The sequence below is a fragment of the Colossoma macropomum genome, unplaced genomic scaffold, assembly GCF_904425465.1.
Source record: "Colossoma macropomum unplaced genomic scaffold, Colossoma_macropomum, whole genome shotgun sequence".
In the NCBI taxonomy this organism is placed as follows: Eukaryota; Metazoa; Chordata; class Actinopteri; order Characiformes; family Serrasalmidae; genus Colossoma; species Colossoma macropomum.
Window position 1 is genome coordinate 885,624 of NW_023495818.1, and position 14,954 is coordinate 900,577.

The 14,954-nt window shown below is 37.6% G+C and overlaps 1 protein-coding gene across 2 annotated transcripts in view; it reads right to left on the reverse strand.

The window, feature by feature from the left end:
* The window catches only part of nlgn4xa (neuroligin 4 X-linked a), a 122,610-nt gene that overhangs the window by 63,728 nt on the left and 43,928 nt on the right, over nt 1-14,954 (reverse strand). The window lies entirely within an intron of this gene.

Sequence of the window (14,954 nt, forward strand, 5' to 3'; positions counted from 1 at the left end):
AGTTTTGGCATGGAACTCATGGTGGAGAGGTACATGCAGGGCAATGTAAGGCAAAATAGTACCAAAATAAACCTTATGGCTTTGGATTTACCAATATTTTACCATCAACAACATTACAAACATAAAAAGAAGTATAAGACATCTTGTCTACATTGAAGATGCTTTTTATTGTGCAATTTATACCTACTTATATTTTTAGAAAGCTACTTCTATGTGTTTCAATTGAAATACGAAAAAAATATTTGTTTTATAATAGTTTTGGCATAAAACTTCATGGTGGAGAGGTACATGCAGGGCAATTGAAATAAAAAAATAATAAAAAATAAATAAATAAACACAAAGAGCAGCTATTACATGCAGCAAAAAGTCATCTATGTGTGCTATTTACAGCATAGCCTTCATAATGAAGGTCTAATGAGCCCAAACGATTTAAGCAGTGCTAAACCTGTACATATGCTCACCACTTGTCAAACATACCTGTAAGTAAAGTGATCCAAGCCCTGAGTTTGAAGCCGCAACAGCTTTGATCTGATGTCTGCAAAGAAAACAGCTACGAGCTTGTATTTAACAACCCATATAGCTAAAAAGACTCAGATTCTCAGGTCAGCAGTAAATGTACAGAAAAGCTCGAGTCACAGCTCATAATGGCTTCATTCTGCTTCATAACATGGAAAAAAGCAAACATGCTGAGCGAACATCATCGGGCCCTGAGTGTGAATTCTCTTGCTTTGCAAATGAACTTGAAGTCAATCTTGCGGAAGATGAAGCAGCGTATATGCTGCATATGTATCAACTTTCCGAACACAGACTCATACAGACAGCCCTAATCGGATTCGAGCTCATATAATTAAAATCGTCTTCAGCGGGGATCATCCAGTAATTAGTGTCAAGCTATTAACTTTCTTTTATATGTCTGTTAACAGCATATTTAAAACACATTTTCATGAATTTTAATCAGAGCGCCATATCAAAACAGCGTAATTTGAAATGAAGGGGGGGAGGGGGTGGACGAGGGAGCAAAATGTCAATTACCAAAGCCCAAAATATAATTATTCTGTTAAGAGCGATGATGTCACACAAAAAAGACGGGCGCGTCATCTTCTCTAATTGAAGAACGATGCAAAGCGGAAGTGTGAGTTTTGACCCTGAAACCTTTCACTGATCTGAATATTAAAGCATGCTGATTAAGCAAACTGAAAAGCAAATTACATAAACAGATCTCTCCATATAATATAATGCACCATGGAGCTGCTTAATGACTACATAAGAAGCATTTACATATATTAAAATGCCACGTTGTTAATATCTTTTATCTCTTACACTAATCGTCTAAACAGGTTATTTAAGGGGATTTTTAATTATTAATTTCTGTATAATTTAATGATTAAGATGTAAACAAAGTCATTCTGAGTGGTTTTGTGTGAAATACTTTGTTCTAGAGAAATGTCGGAATTGTTCATAGTGGTGGTGATAGGAACCAGACATCCAAAGTAGAGTGTATTAGATTTTATTGCTTCTAAATACTACAGCACTGAAAGATATTACATGAAATGGTTATGAATGTGTTGCATGATACCTAGGACATTGTTTTACCACAGTTTTAACCCAATTATCTCCCCAATTTAGTCGTCTCCAATTCCACGCCCTAGTTAGGACTCCCCCAATCACACGATAATATCAACGCTTGGAGGGTGAAGGCTAACACAGGCTTCCTCCGAGACCTATGAAGCCACCGCATCTGCTGCTCACGCAACGTCATTGGACAGCTGAACGCGCTCGGAGGAAAGCGCCAACCGCCAGATCTGTTACGTCAGCTAACAGACGCCTGCGCTGACTAGCATCGCGTTAAGTGATGGGGGAGAAGCAGGGGCCATCCTACCCACCCAGAGAGCGAGGCCAATTGTGCTCTCTTGGAAGACAATATCTATATATCTATCTATATATATATATATATATATATATATATATATATATATATATATATATATATATGCGTTGCATTGTAGACATTGAGACCATTGAGACCCCTAGTTTCCATCTGGTAAATTTCTCTAGAATCCATCAAAATGCTCTAAATTACACTCATTTTATTTTTCTTAAGACGTTTGTATAAGTTTATGTACCGAAAAGTTGCATTTTACATGACCAATTCATTGTTCATGACCACTTTCCACACTTCCTTAATCCCTCAGATTTTAACAGGCTGTTTTAAAGATTGATTTATGTAAATGAGCTCTGTTCTGATTGGCTGCCCCATATTGAGTCTCATTCAAAAAGCAGTCCAGGCTGAAACACTCCTTATAACCTGAATGTAGAGCTGAAGATACATATTCATACTGAAACCGCCATTTGAAAGAGTGCTATTTTCCTGCAATTTTAAAAATATTCTACATTTCTAATATTGTACAAAGCCCCTGAAGGGACATTGGGTATTTTTGGGGGTAAAAAATCTGGTGTGCACCAGATACTATCAAGTGAGCACCAGATACTATGTGGTGAGCACTAGATATGGATGTGGTGTATTTTTTGATGGTATCTGTTGCTCACCTGATAGTAGCTACTGCTTACTTGATAGTATCTGGTGCTTAACAGATATTTTTCTAAAAAATACACCACGTCCTTCCAAGAGCGTAAGTTTAACCTTATAATGCTGAGCTCAAGAACTGGCAGTCTGGCACATTATATTCAGTGTTAAAGCCTCAAAAAGGCCTGAAGTTTCATTTGCAGACAATAATTGCATTGAAATTGCCATCACAATGTTGATCAGAAAAATGGCAAAAATATATTTCCCCAGATCATTCAGCTCTATTTCAATGTGAATGGGTGAAGCTGAACTGCTACAGGCTGAATAAGTGGATACATGTAAATGCATTAGGTTTTTGTGACATCACAAAATCAATGGATTCTGTTATAGGCTTACACTTATTACACTTTCCATATATATGGACTTGGGATTAAATGATACATATGACACACAATATGGGCCCTTTTATATGCCAAAACCTCATGGACCAAACAGGCTAAATGTAGTCTTTGAATGCAGTCCCTGTAGTTTACAATATACAGACTGTACAAAGAAATGACCGGCTAAACAATATGTTGCCATAAAAGATAAAATCATGCAACCAGTTTTGCCCACCTTGATTCTGCCAAGAAAAGGTTCAGTCTCAGTTTGCTCTGGTTGTTTAGTTAGTCAATTTATTCTAGATTATGCATGCACAGCAGGTGAGTTTTAAATTGTATCAAAGCCCTACAATTTACTTCAGCAAATATGCAAGCCAGCTTTGCAGAGACAAACAAAGCTGCCAAATAATAGCTGACCAGAGACCTGTAATAATTGCCAATGAACTTTAATTATGGCTCATAATCACAAGAACCGTGGATTACTCTGGCAGGGGAGCAAGTTACTGCAGGTTGCCATGTTTATGTGAAAAGATCTTTAGCAAAAACATTATATCATCAGTGCAATATATAAGGATATATTTAATCTTTAGAGGTGAAGTTTTGTTATTTTGTTTTTCTGTTGTATTCAGATGTATGTGATTACATATTTACTTATATAGTACGTTATGCAGTGGACATTCAATTTGCATTTAGTTTCATCAGAATGGTTCAAAATGTTTACCTACTACAAACGTATGTACTGTTCATATGGTCTATATATGGAAACTAAACCGCATAAAGAGTCTGTTTTGAATTCATTGTTTTTGTGATGTCATGAAAACCAACACAATTGCATATATCTATTAAGCCTATAGCAGTTCAGCCCCACCCATTCACCCTGAGGCGATAGGAGTGATTGCTTTTTGAATGAGGCACAATACAAGATAGCCAACAAGAAGAGAGCTTGTTCACATACATCAGTCTTAACGGGACATCTGACCAACAAGAAACATGTAGCATTGCTTCATTTGTTGTAATCATGCTTAATCACCTCCTATAGCAGTGCTGCAGTAATTCTAGAGTGAGATTTTCCAGTTCAAAGACAAGGAAAGCCCCTTTTTGATGATGTATTTTGAAGGTGGGAGGAACTTTTGAAAAACTACAACTGCTTTGGGGGGATTTTGAGGGTGGGCTATTTATGTATGTATGTATGTATGTATGTATGCTATATGGACAAACGTATTGGGACACCTACACATTATACATACAGGGGCTTTTATGAAATCCCATTCTAAATCCATAAGCATTAATATGGAGTTGGTCCCACCTTTACAGCTCTTTTGGGAAGCTTTTACAAGATTTTGAAGTGTTTCTGTGGAATTTTTTGCCCATTCATCCAGAAGAGCATTTGTGAGGTCAGACACGGATGTTGGATGAGAGGGCCTGACTCGCAGTCTCTGTTCTAGTTCATCTCAAAGGTGTTTGATGGGGTTGAGGTCAGGGTTCTGTGAGGGCCAGTCAAGTTCTTCCACACCAAACTCACCCAGCCATTTATGGACCTTGCATTGTGTACTGGGTTGCAGTCATGCTGGAACAGAAAAAGGTCTTTCCCAAACTGTTCCCACAAAGTTGGAAGCATAGAATTGTCCAAAATGTCTTGGTCTGCTGAAGCATTAAGATATCCCTTCACTGGAGCTAAGGGGTCTAGGCCAACCCTAGGAATACAGAAATAACTCATCAGATGAGGAGACAACAAGCTAAAAGCTGAAGTTAGCAAGGTAGTGGACTATCTAGATACTTTACCTTAGTCTGGTTTCTTTGCTCTGGCTGAAAAGTAGTTCTCTGCTGTCAATTATGTGCTAACTAAAGATAGTACTGCTGTTTTCTTTTGATCTTTTTTTCAAAATGAGGTAAGAGTTACACTAATGCTAGCTTGGTTGTACTTTTTAACATATAGCTCAGTGGCTTGGACTGGTTGACACCTCAGGAATTCCCAATTTTGTATGAGGGATGTATTTGTACTCTAGTTTTATGTCAGAATGCCCCATTAAAGATATCACAACAAAAACAGCCAATTTAATTCTAAGAGATAAAGTTGCAAAATGGTCATAAACATTTGAAATTCATACAGAAGAAACATGTAGTATATGGGTCCTTCAGCATGCCACTTTGTTCAAGTCAACTCATGAATGCATCTGCTTATACAACACACTGTAACAGAAACTCCATGGAACAGCCATGTGAAGCCTTTTCCCCATTTCCCTAACACTTAAGTCTAAGTGTGAGAACTTCCAGATAAGAACATTTAAGTAATATCATCTGACAGAGGCTTAAATGTCTGGACTGGATAAAAAGAAAGGTTCTTTGATGTGAAAAACGGCATTTGAAACCCCGCTAGCTATCCTGTCGAGAGATAAGGTACTTTGTACAGTCGGCTCTTTCTTTAATAGCAAATGAAGAGAGATGTTTGAGGGGGAAAAAAGGTAACAAAAGGAGATGAGAAGTACTACAGTGTTTTAGATTCAGAGGTTATCAAAGTGCTAAGCTAAATTCGCTTCCATGGCCAAGTAAAGGCTACATTTAAATAACTGCTAAAGTTGCCTGTGAGTGTTACCATTTATACTCCTCTGAGTTTCTCCTTGCTTTTTTAACCACCTCAGGGTGAGCAGAATGGATTTGATTGTCAGCCAGGTGCAGGAGATAAAATGGGACTGGGGAGGTGGGGAAGCTCTATTTTTCTGTGGTTGTCTCCAGTGTGGAAATAATTACATGGATTTCTCAGCACTAATATGAAAATGTGATTAAAACTACAACCCCAGTCAAAAATCGATAAAACAGAGAAAATACAGAAAACGAAGGTTGACTCGTATTTCATTGCAGGCAGTATGAACACAAGATATTTTATGTTTTATCTGGTCAAGTTCATTTCATTTGGAAATAGGTCAATGACATAAGGTTTTCAAAATGACAATTTTTCAATATCTAATTAAAAATGATATTGTGCATTTTTAGATCTGCATATATAATTGCATTTCTATCTATGGGCATTTTATCTCTTAAATGATTTGTGTTTTCAAAGCTTTTAATTGCCCATTTCAGTTATTAAAACTATGGTGGTCAGGTTGTACCATTTAACTTGCTGGTTGCGCCACCTGACTTTTCAGACTAATCTCAAATTAAACAGGCATCACCTGTAGAAACCTTTGTACTTGAACTTGAGTTTAGACTTATACTTTTTCAAATGCATGAACATTATAACAATTACACGTTTTCATGGTCATCCTCATGTCATACTGACATGGTAAAATGAACCACTGTTGACTCAAAAATGACTTTTTTTTTTTTCAAAATTCTAAAAGGTCCACTGACCTTGGCATTGCACCATGAAGGTTACTTTGGGTTCTTCTTTATAATACAATACCATGGCCCCTCTTTTTTAAAACATGTCAAATTAAAAGTCCTTTGTTTTTGGTTGTGCCGCGTGAAATTTGAAGAAGTAAAAGCTTAACATAACAAACATAAAAACATACCAATCTATTTTCTTAAGAAGTTTATATAACTAAATTATCTTTTATGATAGTTTACTTAATGAACATATATGGTTGGACGGTTGCGCCACCTGACATTTTTAGACATCCGGAGATAAAATTATTATTTATTTATTTATTTTTTTTTTTTTTGCGATGAGAAAATAATGGACACAAAACTGCAGGTCATGTCAAAGACCCAAATGTAGTCGACCCAAGTGCCGTTGACTTTTCTGGGCTCAGAGGCATCTGTAATGGACCATCACAGTCTGGCTGGAAACATGTATTGTGGACAGATGAATCAGTGCTTGTCAATACAAAACCACATTTCTGCACACATTACAACAGCATGGCTGAAGAAAAAGAGGGTTCAGGTGCTGGAACGGCCTGTCTGCAGTCCAAACCTGTCCCCAACAGAGAACGTGGGGTGCATTTTCAAATGCATAATGTGACAACGAGGACCCTGTACTGTTGCACACCTTCAAACTTGTTTGCAGGAAGAATGACACAAAATTGCACCTGAAACACTTCATCATTCTGTGTCGTCTCTAAACATCTTTTAAGTGTTGTAAAAAGGAATAGGTGCATTATACAATGGTAAATGCTTTACTGTCCCAATTTATTTTGAAATATGTTGCAAGAATCAATATTGAAATGTGTTTATTTGAAAAAATAACACAATGCATGAGGTAAAGCACTCATATTGTTATATTGTTTTCCATGTAATTCACAAATCACTGTTTTAAAACACAGTTTAACATACTGTCCCAACTTTTTTCTGGTTTGTGGTAATAGCCTTTCTGTCTCTGTCTTTATTACTCAACAGGTCCATTGATTTACTTATAGGTCCACTGGACTTACAAACAGGTCCATTGTTTGCTGTTTAAGTATTCTTTGTGAGTTTACATCATTACATTCTTTTCTGACAAAGAAACTTCAGTCTTTATCTGTTTAAGTCTTTATCAACTGTTCCAAACAATCACACCACTCTTGGTGTCCTTTTTAACTGAATGCTGGTGGAGACAATACAGTTTATTGTGAAATGGTTCACTCCCGTGCAGCTCTGTACTGCCAAGTGTTCAATGTTATCCAACTAGATCAGAAACATTCTTCTCAAACAGCAGTTATCTAGGCTACTCAGGTTAAGGCATAATTAATATACTTTGTTTGTTTACAGTGCCATGAGTACTGGTAGTAAAACTTGTTTAAGATCTTCCAAAAAAAATAAATAAATTAATTAAAAAAGTGAATAAACACTTTTACACTTAAGGGAAAAAAAATCCAACACTAACTGGCCCTTTGTGAAAAAGCAACTGCCCTCTTAATTACTTAGTCAACTAATTAACCATATTTAGTTGATAATTGGGATCAATTAAACTAGGCTTGATTACTGCCAACCTTGATGAATCTAAACATCACTTCAGTAGAACATTTCCAGCAATGTGATGCAGCACACCATGAATCTACCAGAAAATCCTGCTGGACATTGTCCAGTCACCAGTCTTGATCTGAAGCTCAACGCAATTGGGTTATGCAGCAAGACGACGATCCACATCATAAGAGCAAGTCCATCTCTCAATGGCTCACAAGAAATGAAAGTATGGTTTTGGAATGGCCTAGTCAAAGTCTTGACATGAACGCCATTGAGATGCTTAAGCTTTAAATGAGCAGTTCATGCCGAAAAGCCATCCAGTGTTGCTGAATTAAAGCAATTGTGCAAAGACAAGTGGGCCAAATTCCTCCACAGCAATGTGAAAGACTGATCTCCAGTTATAGGACGCGCTTGGTTGCAGTTGTTTCTGGTGTTTAGAGGGAGCATTTACTTTTTCACATAGGTGATATAGGCATCGCAAAACTTTTTTCCTTCAATAAATGAAGTGAAATTATTTTAAAACTGTGTTTTATGTATTTGTGTTACTTATATATTATATGAGGATCTGAAATCATTTAGTGTGACAAATATGGAAAAACAGGGGAATCAACACTTTTCACAGTACTGAAGGTTTAAGGTTCAATTTAAAATATCTTGAAAGAGCAGGAAGGATTCAATACATTCCAACACAACTGGGAAAATTGGAAAAAAGAGGGTCTGCCACCTAACATGCCGCCACATGCAGTGGCAAAAATACAGATAAACCTTGGGGGTCGTTCATTTGAAAACTGTATAATGGTTCTTCTGTTGGGGTGGTTTACCATTTTGGAAAATTCAATGGATTTCACAAACAATCATTTCCATCAAGTTACAGTACCAGAGCTTCTTTCTCCCTTCAGCCCAATTCAACCCAAATGGCCAAATGTTGATAGTAGATAGTAGATAGTAAATGAGCTTTGTTTAGGAAGGGGTGTATATTTTTCCTAGTTTCCATGTTGACTCTGAGCAAGCCGGACTTGACATTCCCTGAGAAGAAGCTTGACTGCCACCGAGTGCTTGAATAGGCCGAGAAAGAAGGTGTGGTGTTCAGAACAATGCAAAATGTCAACAACTTCATATGAGAAGGTCAAGCTCAAGCCTTTGTCTTTTTCTTCGGACTCTGGTTGCAAAAATGCGAGGCTCCACATTACAACAAAAAAAGACACCGATGCCAAGGCATTAACATTGTCATCTTCTCCTTCATATGATCTCACAATACTTCTTCCATTTCATTTCTCTCCTGCTGTTTCAATACTTTTCTTGACACTGTTGTCAAACGCTGCATATTAATATCATGCTTGCTGACCATAGAGACTCTCTGAATCATTAAATAAGAACCCATCGAATCCAGAATCTCAGAACGTGTCATGATGTAGTTGCACATGTGGTTGAGGCAGAAACGGCTATAGTACATGCCATCTGATGCCACGTCTGAGATACAGCTTATAACAAAGGCTTTTGCTCTCTCCACACAACGGCCTGACATTCTGTCATTTTCCTGCTCATTCATGTATCCGCTCGCTGCTTGTTTGTTCATGTACGATGCGAAAGTCTCTTTTTTCTGTCCTGAGCTGAAGGCAGACTTTTTAAAGAGTAGTGACAGCACACCAAACGCATGGGCCTCTTGACAGCTGCCGTCTCTTTTGTGAGCCCAGGGAACCAAGCAATTTCCTACAAAATGCCACAGCACATTTTGAGCAGATTATGGTATCATAACTATGGCAACAAAAACCTCATAACTTCTCCTAACCTTTTTATTTTTTGAAAATGCCAGATGCTCTTTACATTATGTGAACATTTCATGGTGAATGGACCAACAGAAATGGTCCAAAATTACATATATCTTGTTCCTTAAATATGTAAGAATGGTTTTTCTATACATACATTAGTTATAATGAAAACTTATAGAACTTGTATATAACTTATATGAGTTTCCATTATAGAGATACAAGGTTTTGTTATGACAATGACAACATTGCCTGTACAATACTATGGAAAAGTCAGACACCACCTTTCATTTATTTAACTTTAAGTCAAAATGGTCATTTAGCACAAGATATTTCTGGTTTAGAAGATATTTCTGAGGAGATTAGATGTAATAGGGAAAGGGGATAAATGAAGAAGGGGGGAAGATAAGTGAAAAAAACAGGAGTTTCCAAAAATGAAGGTTCAAAAAATGATTGAAAGATTTAGAGAAAAAAGGACTCCAAATAACTGTGCAAAATCTGGAACACCACCAAAACTGCCCCCATCAGATAAACAGTACTTAAAGCTTTCGTCTTTGAGAGAGAGGAGAAAATCCAGCTCCACTCTTACTTCAGATCTGAAAAAATCCACAGGTGTTTCTGTCCATCCTTCCACTGTGAGAAGACAACTCTACACTCTGAGTCTGAAAGGGTGTGTAGCTGACAAAAAGCTGTTACTGAGAAAAAGAGAATAGAAAATTTGTTAATCAAACAAAGAAGCTGCTGGTGTTCTCAGAACAATGTACTGACCACCCCAGAGTCCAGACCTCAACTTCACTGAATGTGTTTAGGACTTAAGCAGAAAATGCAACCAACGTCTAAGACTGAACTTTGGAGGTGTGGAAAAATATCCCTGCAAATTTCTTGATGAAAATGAAAGCAAGTCTCCTGAACGGAATAGAAACTGTAATAAAGACAAAGAGTGGAGACGCTAAATACTGAAAATATATAGTTTGAGATTTTGAGTTATTGGGGATTTTCTTTTTTTTTCTTCTAATGCTGAAAAATGAATAACTTGTATTTAATGGCCTGGAAATTAAATACATTTCGGGACTTTTGCACAGTAGAGTATATATCCATCTGATACACTGGTCCAATACTGATTAAACAAATCTGTCCAAAGATAAATATTCCCCACACGATTCTTGCCATTTCTTTCAATGAACTACACTAAATCAGTGAGAGAAATAAAAAGTGACATATTTTGTAGCTAAAGATGTTAGAGTTAAGGTATCTGAAGCCGTATTGGTAGAGAAAATGTTATAATGGTGCATATCCCTATATATTTGCCTTGTAGCAACACTTCATTTGATATTTGACACTCTGAACACCAAGTAATGAGAGGAAACTAGACAGGTGACCCTCGCTAACTTGCAGTGGTTGAAAGTTGTGGTTAAAACCCCGCCTCCACATTTACACCTCCTACCTCAGTGGTTTAACCCTTGTATGTGTGGCCCATGCAAAAGCCGCCATTACAGCCGCCACCCCACCGGTGAGCTGTGAGCTTAGCTATCCTCAAATTGCTTATGTCAGTAGTCTGACTCTTGCAGTAGCATGTTTACTCCTGCTCTGCCTCATTATTTCTGCCCCACTCTGGGTCTTGTTGGTAATAACCAGGTGATTCAATGCACCGTGCAATTATGCGTCCACTGTCCTGCTCAAAATGGGAACGACAATATCAACAGCGCATTAGCCATCACTGGGCAGATTCTATGGCTCCTGGCAGTTATAACTGCCCAAAACAGGACAGATATCGCAGCAGAACAGGCCAGAAGCAGACAGAGAGGCCACAACCAGAGCCATTATTAACCCTTCACCTCTGTGCGCCCTTGCGCTCTGGAATCTAGAGCGGCAAGCTGTCATCCAGCAGCATTTCAGCGAGCTTTGCTAGGATTTGTGTGCGGAGATGCTGAGGTTTCATCCTCTTGCCGGGATCGCGCCATCTGGAGTAATGTAGGAGGAGGAGGGGGACACAAAATCTCGAGCCCAAATCTCTCCAGTGCATCTGCTTCAACAGGAAGGTCCATTCAAAGGTCAGAGCATGTCTCGTGTCTGTGTGAAGTTGCCAGACTGTGACAAATAATGGCACTGTTCTACATCAACTGCCAAAAGGCAGGCAAATTCTGGAAATGATGCAGACTTTACAATCTTAGCAGAAACGTTTCTACATAGGACTGAAAAAGGAACCCCTATTTAGCACTGTATAAAGGTTCTTTAAAGAACCATCTATAGTATGCTCATAAAAAAATGGTTCATCAAGGGTTCTTTAGTAAAGAAAATGGTTCAATGTAGAACCATGAACACTCAAAAGAACACTTTGCATGCATGGGAGTGTTCTTCAGATTGATGAAGAATGTGCTGTACATGGTTTTATATAGAACCTTTTTGAAAAGCGTTCTATGTAGCACCAAAAGAGTCCTTCTATTGTTGCAAGCTTCACATAGAACCTTTTTGGTACTATACAGAAGAGTTTTCAAAAAGGTTCTATATAGAACCATAAGTAACATGTTCTCCATCAATCTAAAGAAACTTTTCATGATGCAAAGAACCATTTAATCATTTTTGGAGTGTTCATGGTTCTATATAGAACCATGTTCTATACTAAAGAACCATTTTAAGTGTGTAGTTTCAAAGGAAATTATACATGAGAAGAATAATAACAAGCCTAAGAAGAAGAAGAATTGGTGCAGTGGAGAATATAACTGACCATTGTAGTCTTGTGGAGGAATCAGTAGCTTTATCATTATGGCATTAAGGCTGGCCCATCAGTAATTTACAGGCACCCTTAAAAAAGATACTTTAAAGGAATAATATTAATGCTTCATAATTATCCATGATGTTATGTTCATTGCTGCAGTTCAAACTATATCCAATAAGTTGCAAATATGTATTAATAGTCAGGCTGTGCTTTAATGAGTCATGTAGATGCTAAAGGTGTGACCAATTAGAATTGCAGTTTTTTCATCTTCGTCACAGTTGTAGTCAGTTGTTTTTCTATATTTTGCCGAGTTATTTATATGCCCATTTTTTTCTTTTTTTTTCCTCCACTTTTAAATGTTGGAAAGTAGTAATGAGAGTAACACACATGCCTAGTTGAGCTCTGAGGTAAGGTGGATGTTGGGCATGGTTTTATGATGCATTCAACTAAACCAGCCACAATGTTCAACAACAGGCATTTGCTGATTAAAAGTGTTGTTGTTTGGACTAAAATTCTTCTGGCTTGAAAAGAAGAAGCTTCTGAATACCAACGTAATGAAAAATTACTCAAAAAGTCTAATTATTCAAACCAGCGCTAAACGGCATGGTAACACTTTATTTGCATAGTACACTTTAGATGCTTTGTAGATACTTAATTTACTTTTAAGTTACATTTGACAAAATATCTACTAGATTCACTATAATTGTCTTTAACTCTAAACCTGGCTCTAATCCTGACCCTAACCTTAATCTCAACCCAAAACCTAAACCCAACCCTCACCCTGGTCTTAGCACTAACCCTGGTCCAAATCTTAACCCTAACCCCACAACTATTTAGAATCAATTGAGTTTCAACAGATAGTTTGTTAACAATTTGAACATCTGTAGATAATCTATAGGAGACTGTAGTGTACTATCCAAATAAAGTGAGACCAATGGCATAAAAGAATCTGCAAAGAACCACTTCAGTATTCAAATGCATCTTAGATTAGTCGTGGTTCTTTACTAAAGAACCGTTAAAGAACCCCTTCAGTTAAAGACTGTACAAGTGCATAAGGTCAGGCACCCACACTCTAAAAAATAAAGGTTACTAAATGGCTCTAGGCTTGGATGTACTGTTCTGGGAAAACCATTAAAATTATATAAAACTTTTACATTATTTGGAGGTTCTTTAAACTTAATTAAGCTTCTTCAAACTCACACATTTCATCCACAAAACTGGTGCCTAAACGAACTGTTCACTGAAATTTTCATGAGGGTGCCAAATGTTTTTCTTCTGTAGCATTACTCCAAAGAACCCTGGCTGGCACCTTTATTCTTACGAGTGTAAGCTTAAAAGATCCTGTAGAAAAGAGCAACTTTTTTCCAAAGGACTGAGATGTAATTCAAAATGATGTACCTCTGCAGCATGTACTTTGCACAGCATTACAACAGCCAGTGACCTTTCTGAAGCTGACTAACCTTGTTGAGCCATGAACTTTTATTTTAACACAGAACATTGAAGTTACACTGCGTATTTCCTAAAGGTCCTCAAGACAAACACACCTCTGAAAAGTCAGGGCAGGAAGTATGTGGTAATCTACTGGCATTACTGATTGAATGCACTGAAAAAAGGGATGCACTGAATTTGGTTGATCCAAATCTTTACACAACCTCCACAGGAAAAAAACAAAAAACAAAAACAAAAAACAAAACAAAAAATAATCTTCAGTTTACTTACTTTTGGCAATAAGGGCAGTCGTGGGCTGGAGGTTACGGAACCAACCTTGTGACCGGAAAGTCGCCGGTTCGATCCCCTCAGCTGATAGTACGTGACTGAAGTGCCCTTGAGCAAGGCACCTAACCCCCAACTACTCCCCGGGCGCCGTGGATGGGGCTGCCCACCGCTCTGGGCAAATGTGCTCACTGCCCCCTAGTGTGTGTGTGTTCACTAGTGTGTATGTGGTGTTTCACTGCACGGATGGGTTAAATGCGGAGATCTAATTCTGACGTGTTCAGACACAGTTGGCTAAAAAAAAAAGGGTAAATTATGATAATTAGAGATGGCACCAATCATATCCTAGGTATTGATAATGGTACTGGTAATTGGGAATTGGAGGGAAAAAAGAATGAGTTCGATTGAATCTTATAACAAATCTGTTCTGAAACAGCAAACACAGTCACACTGAATGAATGTGATGTGATGTGCATTTCTTCCTGTGGGGTAATATATTGCTTGAGTAGTTGAGCATGAGCATACTTGTAAGCCCCTCTTTACTGAAGAGCTACAATTATAAACAGATTAGCAACTTTTAAAGGTATAGTTTGGTGAAAAATCTACACAATTGTCCACTCATTCCAGATGCACTCGATCCACCAAGACATGTTTGGTTTCCAGATTTTGCTTATAGTGCTTATTATGATTTACTACTGGAGCTAAGAGGCTAATGTTGCTAACAAACACTAGAAGTCAATAGTCACCTAAATCTTTTCTGTATAAACAGCCCCAAAACTTCTTAGAGTTTGCTCAAACTGCTTCCAGGTCTTCAATAAGATTGCAAAGACTTGCAACAGCCATTTTTGACTGCTAGCCGCTGTCTAAAATGGCTGTTGTACAATTTAGCTACAAGACTATTTAGGTTTTGTTCACTTTAATAGCTCACAAGAAGTCATATTGTACTCAAATGTACTTTGATATGACCTTAATGAAAA